Below are 8,525 nucleotides of genomic sequence, written 5' to 3' on the forward strand. Positions count from 1 at the left end.
ACTATAAGGTAACAAAGTTGTGTTGTTTTAAGCCACTAATTGGCAGTAATCTGTTACAACAGCAACAGAATAAACACCATCACACTTGCCCTTTCTGGGCCTCAGTTTTCTAATGTGTCCACTGGGGGAGGCAGGGGTGGTTCCGCTCTGACATTCTATGATTGCGAGTCTTGCTGAACCATGAAAGAATCAGTTCTTTCTTAGACCACAAAGATTTTGTGGGTTCAAACCACTGCAACTTCTGAAAACTTTCACATGGTAATAGGAATTGGTTGTCATAAAATTAATTTGACAATATGATTTTAGGATTAAATGACACTACAGAGAAAAATCAGACAAATCCAAAATACTGAAATTCTATAGGGCAACTGTTCTGGTCTCATCAAAAGGTCAGTATCTATATCTATGTCTATACATATATATACACACACACACATATACATATATATGGCATTTCTAATATACAAGTCTAAAGAGATATAGCAACCAAATGTAATTATAACATTTGAATTAAAGACAAATTTGGGAAATGTGAATTTGAACAGATTTTTAGATAAAGTTGAGGAAGTATTGTTAGTTTTCCTAGGGGTGATAATGTGGTTATGTAACAAAATGTCCTTATATTTAGGGGATGAATGCCAAACAGTTTTGAGGTAACTGGTCACAATATCTGCAACTCAATTTTAAATGTTTTATACAAAAAAATAGACACAGATATATGTTAAAATATATGGCAAGATGCTCATAGTTATTTAATCTGAGTGGTGATACAGAGGTGTTTGCTACACTGTTTCTGAATGTTTAGAAATTTTGTAATAAAAAGTTGGGGGATTTGTTTTTAAAAACTGTTTACGAATGTTTGTTAAACTTTTGCTCAGAAACTTTACATTTTGGCTTCAAGATGCTCCCTTTGTACAGAACTTTCTAAAACTATTTGTAGCAACTCAGATTTGTGGCAAGATAACTACCACCTTATGTAAAATAGTTTAGATAAGTTTCCAGTCAAAAAGCTCATGGGAAAAAAAGTGATGTTCTTCTATGAATCAGTGGGAAATTACTGCCCTCTCATTGAAGAAAGACTCACTTAGTGGAATGGGGATTTTTAGTCTGAGCAGGTCAGAGATTTTCATTTCTTGATTTTGCCAACAGAAGGGATAAAAGTGAAACTCTGAATATTATAAATAGAAAATTATTGCCAAGTAAAAGAAGGCAGGCACAAAAATTATTCCCTAAACACCAACATCCTACAACCAGTAGCAGAAGGAGACTGCAACAAATTTGTGCTTCTAAGTCTGACTAAGGTCCCAGAGCTGTGCCAGTCATTTCCTACTGACATACAAGAGAACATCAGAGAAAAAATTAAACAGTATCATTCTAGTAAACCCAGAGAAAAGAACAGGATTAGCTAGAGATAGAATGAAAACTACTTTTATATACTTTGCCTTTTTGACTTTGGAAAATATGACTAGTCAATACTGATTTCTATTTATATTAAAATAATACTTAATATTAATATATTAGATATTAAGTATTAAAATAAGTAATATAAATACATTAGATATTAAGTATTAAAATAATACTTAATAATTAAAAGTTTTTATTAAAATAGTTAGTTTTTAATTTTTATTTGAAAATATATAGTTTAAATCTACAATGGAATTCATACAGAAAATTATAATTTGATCATATTGTGGATGACAGAGCCAAGATATCTGCTACCACCTGGTGGAATATAACTGAATTGCAGTAAAAGCCTGAGGTGAGAGGGTAGGAGAGATTGTCAACATCTAGTTTAAAGAACTCCCACCGGCCGGGCGCGCCGGGCGCGGTGGCTCAAGCCTGTAATCCCAGTTTGGGAGGCCGAGACGAGCGGATCACAAGGTCAGGACATCAAGACCATCCTGGCTACGCCGTCGCTACTAAAAAATACAAAAAACTGGCCGGGCGAGGTGGCAGGCGCCTGCAGTCCCAGCTACTCAGGCGCCTGAGGCAGAAGAATGGCGTAAATCCGGGAGGCGGAGCTTGCCTGTAGTTCCAGCTACTCAGGACGCTGAGGCAGGAGAATGGTTTAAACCCGGTAGGCGGAGCTTGCAGTGAGCTGAGATCCGGCCACTGCACTCCAGCCTGGACTACAAAGCGAGACTCCCTCTCAAAAAATAAATAAATAAAATAAATCCCACCTAGGCCAGGTGCAGTGGCTCATGCCTGCAATCTCAACACTTTGGGAGGCTGACTTGGGCAGATCACCAGGAGTTCGAGACCCACCTGGCCAACATGGTGAAACCCCGTTTCTACTAAAAAAAAAAAAAAAAAAAATCAAAATAATTAGCCGCACGTGGTGACAGGTGCTTGTAATCCCAACTACTCAGGAAGCTGAGGCAGGAGAATTGCTTGAACCTGGGAGGCGGAGGTTGCAGTGAGCCGAGATTGCACCACTGCACTCTAGCCTGGGCGACAGAGTGAGATTCCATCTCAAAAATAAATAAATAAAAATCCCACCTAAGTCTTCATTCCAGAACCTCTATTTCTTATATTGATGCACAAAATTTGACTTCTTCCATTATGGTTACCAAATATATCCAGTTTATTGAACACTGTGGGCTACAAACTCAAATAGTTTTACTTTCCTCCAGTTACTGCCTTTGACCAGGCTTTGCCAAATCTTTCTTCCCATCCCTTACCAGAATTTTGGGTAGACTCTACATCTTTCTAGTAATTTTCACTTATTAAAAAGTCTTGTCTAGTTTAAAACTTGAGCTTTTGAGACTGAGTCTCGCTCTGTCACCTAGGCTGCAGTGCAGTTGCATGATCTTGGCTCACAGCAACCTCTGCCTCCTGAGTTCAAGTAATTCAACCTCCCAAATAGCTGGGATTACAGGGGTGTGCCACGACACCCCACTACCTGCTAATTTTTCTTTTTCTTTTTCTTTTTTTTTTTTTAGTAGAGATGAGTTTTTGCCATATTTCCTAGGTTGGTCTCAAACTCCTGGACTCAAGCAATCCTCCCCACCCCCCGTCTGCCTTGGCCTCCCAATGTGCTGGGATTACAAGGTGTGAGCCACGATGCCCAACCAAAACTTGAGTTTCTAATCCAATTTAAGGCTCACATTTTATCCTCCCCAGCACCCCATCAAGAAAACTTTGTCTTAAGAGACTTAAGTGAGAAATGGCCAGGGTCTGTTTTTTCACTCATACTCACTTCCTTTTTCTGGGTCTGAAAGATGGATGTGTCTCTAATTTGTCTGGCCCCTTTTATAGTCCTCTCTTGGCTGCCTTTGCTTCTCTGGCTAAGACTGACAGGTTGCTAACATCAAATGACCAAGTAACATACACAGCAGCCAACTGTTCACAAAGACAGGTCATTGGCTTTACCCCTGCCTATGTACACAAAGAGTCAGAAACAAAGAAAGACCTGGTTGTTTGCTCAAGTTTCTGGCCATCTAAAGAGTGAGCCCGAGTCCTCAGGCCTCCTTGTTAGTTGGTTCCAGCTCCCTTTCTTAACAGTTTTTGTGGTAAGTAAATATAGATCATATGAGTAAAGATAATAGGCAAAATAGAATAATGTTACTTGAAATCAATTATTTGGCTCTGATATAAAAAAGACAAAACTAAACACTATTAACTTAGACAATTTATTTTAAAAGCATTATCCCAATAATGTATGTCATTAATGTACATCATTAGTAACTGAACCAACAAAATTTTAGAAAGTTTTTTTTGAGAATATAAAAATAGCCCATAGTTCTGTATGCCATTCCCTATTAAAAGGAACCAGGACTTCCTCAAGAAATGATTGATTGCATGGCTGTGGTAGGAAATATACAAGCTGAATCTATGATATGTTATTGTGCCAACAAACAAAGAAGCTATCAAAGTCCACTGTAATTATATCAAAAAGACATAAGAGCCAACTTGAGGGGCTTCTATAAGCCTAAGATGGAACAATATAAGCATCAGTAAAAGACCATGATTATAATTGATTGAAAACTTTTCTAACTTTTAAGTTCAGGAGTACATGTGCAGGTTTGTTATGTAGGTAAACTCATGTCACAGGGGTTTGTTGTTCCGTTTATTTCATCGCCCAGGTACTAAGCCTAGTACCCATTAGTTATTTTTCCTGATCCTCTTCCTCCTTCCACCCTCCACCCTTTAATAGGCCTCAGTTTCTATTATTCCCCTCTATGTATCCATGTGTTCTCATTATTTAGCTCCCACTGATAAGTAAGAACATGTGGTATTTGGTTTTCTGTTCCTGCATGACTTTGCTAAAGATAATGGCCTCCGGCTCCATCCATGTTCCTGCAAAGGACATGATCTTGTTCTTTTTATGGCTGCACAGTATTCCATAGGGTATATGTGCCATATTTTCTTTATCCAGTCTACCATTGATGAGCATTTAGGTTGATTCCATGTGTCTGCTGTTGTGAAGAGTGCTGCAACAAACATACACATGCAAGTGTCTTTATGACAGCATGATTTCTATTCCTTTCAGGATATTCCCAGAAATGGAATTTCTGGGTCAAATGGTAGTTCTGTTTTTAGGTCTTTGAGGAATTACCACACTGTTTCCCACAACGGCTGAACTAATTTACACTCCCATCAACAGTGTATAAGCATTCCTTTTTCTCCACAACCATGACTGTACCTGTTATTGTTTGACTTTTTAGTAATAGCCATTCTTACTGGTGTGAGATGGTATCTCATTGTGGTTTTGATTTGCGTTTCTCTAATGATCAGTGATGTTGAGCTTTTTTTTTCATATGCTTGTTGACCACAGGTATGTCTCTTGAAAAGTGCCTGTTCATGTCCTTTGCCCACTTCTTAATGAGGTTATTTGTTTTTTCTCATAGATTTGTTTAAGTTCCTTATAGATGCTAGATATAAGACCTTTGTCAGATGTATAGTTTGCAAAAATTTTCTCCCGTTCTGTAGGTTGCCTGAAACATTTTAAATATATAAAAATTCATTAGTTCATAATACTAATGAACTCTCCTAAACCCCACCCTCCGAAAAAAAGAAATTTAAAAAAACCTTAATTCTCACCATTGGAAGTTTCAGGACAATAACTTATTATTTGTTCATTGATAAATTAAGAGAAAAAAGTAAGCATTTAGCCTTCCTTTCGCTATTTGAACTGTATTTCAGGGTAATCAAATCATTGATGATGGAAAATTCTTCTTTATATAAGAATTCAGTTATTAACATACAGAATTTAGTAACAGACTACATAATAACCTATCTGGCTATATAAGTATGTCAAAACTAATTAAATTGTATGTTTTAAATATGTTTATTGTACATCAATTATACCACAATAAAACTGTCAAAAAATAAATATAACAACAAACACAAATAGCAAAAGTAATGACAGGACTAGAAAAATCACCATTCCACTACACCTAATAAAGCAATGGGTTAAGGTTACAACACTGATGCCAAAACCATTTCATAAAGGGTGAAGGTGAACTTTATAAGGGAGGATCAGGCCAACCCACCTAAAGCCCTGAATAATATCTACATCACTCAAGTGCAACATTACATGTTTTAATATATATTGCAGTGGGAAGTATATAGCATGCCCATGAAGTATTATTGCCTAAAACAATAAACCTAAATTTAATCAAGCCTGGAAGTATAAATAGCAATTTACAGAAACATGGATTATTTTATTTAAAAAGTTAAATGACATCATTCATTCCTGCCAAATTCAGGATATGGAATATCATATAAAATAAGCAACTTGGTTTCTGCAAAAAATCAATATGGGAAACAAAGGCAGGAGGGTGTAGGTATTATAAGAGATTTAAGATAATCATAAAACAATAAAAATTAGTCATTAATGGCCAAATCAAAAAACCAAAAGGCCATTCCACCTTGAAAGTAAGAAACGTTTTATTAAACAACTTTTGGATGAAAGGAAAAATATATATCATTTTCCCTGAGATTATTGAATTTGCAAAAAATTTTGAGAGAATTTGCAGAAAATGTTGAGACTATAAACCTAAATATTTGAATACACGGGATCCATTTAAAAGTGATCTAAGGAGAATTCATAGTCTTAAACACTTATAGCAACTAAAAGTTAAAGAATGAAAATAGGTGAATTGAAGTCACAACTCAGAAAGTTAGGGGGAATGAAAGTAACCAAAAGAAAAGATAAGAAAGGAACTAATAAATCTAAAAGCCAAAATTAATGAGGTAGAACATTTTTAAAAAGAACAAAAAAGAACTAATTAATCAAAATCCTTGGTCTCCGAAAAATCAACAAAGCAACAAATCAAACAAAATAATAAATGACAAAAGGAAAATAACCGTTGAAACAGAGAAGATATTTTTTAAAATCTTAACTGACTACTTCATACATGTTTATGCAAATATATTTGAAAAGTTAGATTAAATGGACAAATTCCTACTAAAATACAGTTTATCAAAATTTACTTAAAGATCTTAAACAGAGCAATATCCATGTAAGAAATAATCAATGAGCTACTCACAAAAAAGCACCACAATCAGTTGCAAAGGAAAATTCTATCATATCTTCCAAGACCAGATCATCTCAATCCAATATAAATTGTTCTAGAGAAGAGAAAACATCCAAATTCATAACACTGATTCCTAAATCTGACAAATGTGACACAAAGAAAATGACAGAACAATATCACGTATGTACCTTAGGTAAAAATCCTAAAGTAAAATATTAATAAACAGGATCCAATGCCACATTCAGAAAATAATACACCATGTCCAATGGGACGTAGTCCAGGAACACAAAAATGGTCCATTATTAGAAAATCAGTTACTGTAATTCGCCATATTAATAGATCTAAGTAGAAAACCCATATGATGATCACCATAAATGCTGAAAAAATTTTGACACAACTCAAAGCCTATTTCTGCTGTCAAAAAAGCACTCAGGAATGTAGGAATTAATGTATTTTTGTATTAATGTAATAAAATATATACACCTCAGTCCTAAAGCTAGAAATTTACAGATGACATAATAATGTATCTGTAAAATCTTACAGAAACAAAGTAAAACTAACCAAGCAATTAAAAAATTCTAAAGTTAGCAAGATATAAAACTAACATAACAGAAATCAACAGCCTTTAGATACACTAACAGTAACCAGTCAGAAAATAAAATAGAGGAGAAAGTCCTATTGACAATAACAACAACAAAAATGAACTCTAAGGGATAAATTTAACAAGAAATGTGCAAAATCAGTATGAAGAAAATTTTGAAACACTCCTAAAATACCAAAAACTAGACTTGAATGAATGGAAAGATGTTCTTGAATAGGATCACATCCAAAAGATGTCTGTTCTTCCCAAGTCAATTCACAACTAAATATACCCAGAAGATTTTTTGAAACTAGATAAGTTGATACTAAAGTTCATGTGAAAAAATAAGTGCAAGAACAGCTTTAAAAAAAGAAAAACTGAAAAAGAACTAGAAGGACAGTGTTCGGGTGGGTAGGAAAAAAAAAAGAAGAAGAAGAAGAACTATAAAGGAAAGGTAGCACTACCAGACATTAAAACACATTTTAAAATCTACAGCCAGGTGCGAGGGCTCACACCTATAATCCCAGCACTTTGGGAGGCCGAGGCGGGTGGATCACCTGAGGTCAGGAGTTCGAGACCAGCCTAGCCAATATGGTGAAACCCTGTCTCCACTAAAAATACAAAAAACTAGCTGGGCATAGTGGGGGGCACCTGTAGTCCCAGCTACTCAGGAGGCTGAAGCAGGAGAATTGCTTGAACCTAGGAGGTGGAGGTTGCAGTGAGTGCCATTGCACTCCAGTCTGGGCAACAGAGCAAGACTGTCTCAAAAATAAATTAATTAATTAAATTAAATTAAAAATAAAATGAAAAGCTCCATAATGAAAGTTTGATATTGGCACACACATAGACAGATCTGTGTAAATGAATTCAAAGTCCAGAATTAAACCTAAGTATAAATAGAAATTTAAAATATGGTAGAAAAAAATCACATGGCATCTAAAAAAATCACTGGGGCAAATATGACTATTTAATGCATGGTGGGAAGACAACGTGACAGCCATTTTGAGAAAGATAAAATTGAATCCACACCTCAAACTATACATAAGAATAAATTCTGCTGGGCTTGGTCGCTCACGCCTGTAATCCCAGCACTTTGGGAGGCCAAGGTGGACTGATCTCTTTAGCTCGGGAGTTCCAGACCAGCCTGGGCAACATAGTGAGACCCCCGCTCTCTACAAAAATACAAAAATTACTCAGGTGTGATAGCACACACCTTGTACTCCCAGTTATTCGGGAGGCTGAAGTGGGAGGATTGCTTGAGCCTGGGAGACGGAGGTTGCAGTGAGCTGACATTGCTCCACTGCACTCCAGCCTGGACAACAGAGAGAGACCCCATCTCAAAAAAGAAGGAGGAAGAGGAAGAAGAAGAAGGAGGAGGAGGAGGAGGAAGAAGAAGAAGAAGAAAAAGAAGAAGAAGGAGGAGAGGAGGAGGAGGAGGAGGAGGAAGAAGAAGAAGAAGAAGA

Source organism: Theropithecus gelada, chromosome 2 (genome assembly GCF_003255815.1).
Source record: "Theropithecus gelada isolate Dixy chromosome 2, Tgel_1.0, whole genome shotgun sequence".
In the NCBI taxonomy this organism is placed as follows: domain Eukaryota; kingdom Metazoa; phylum Chordata; class Mammalia; order Primates; family Cercopithecidae; genus Theropithecus; species Theropithecus gelada.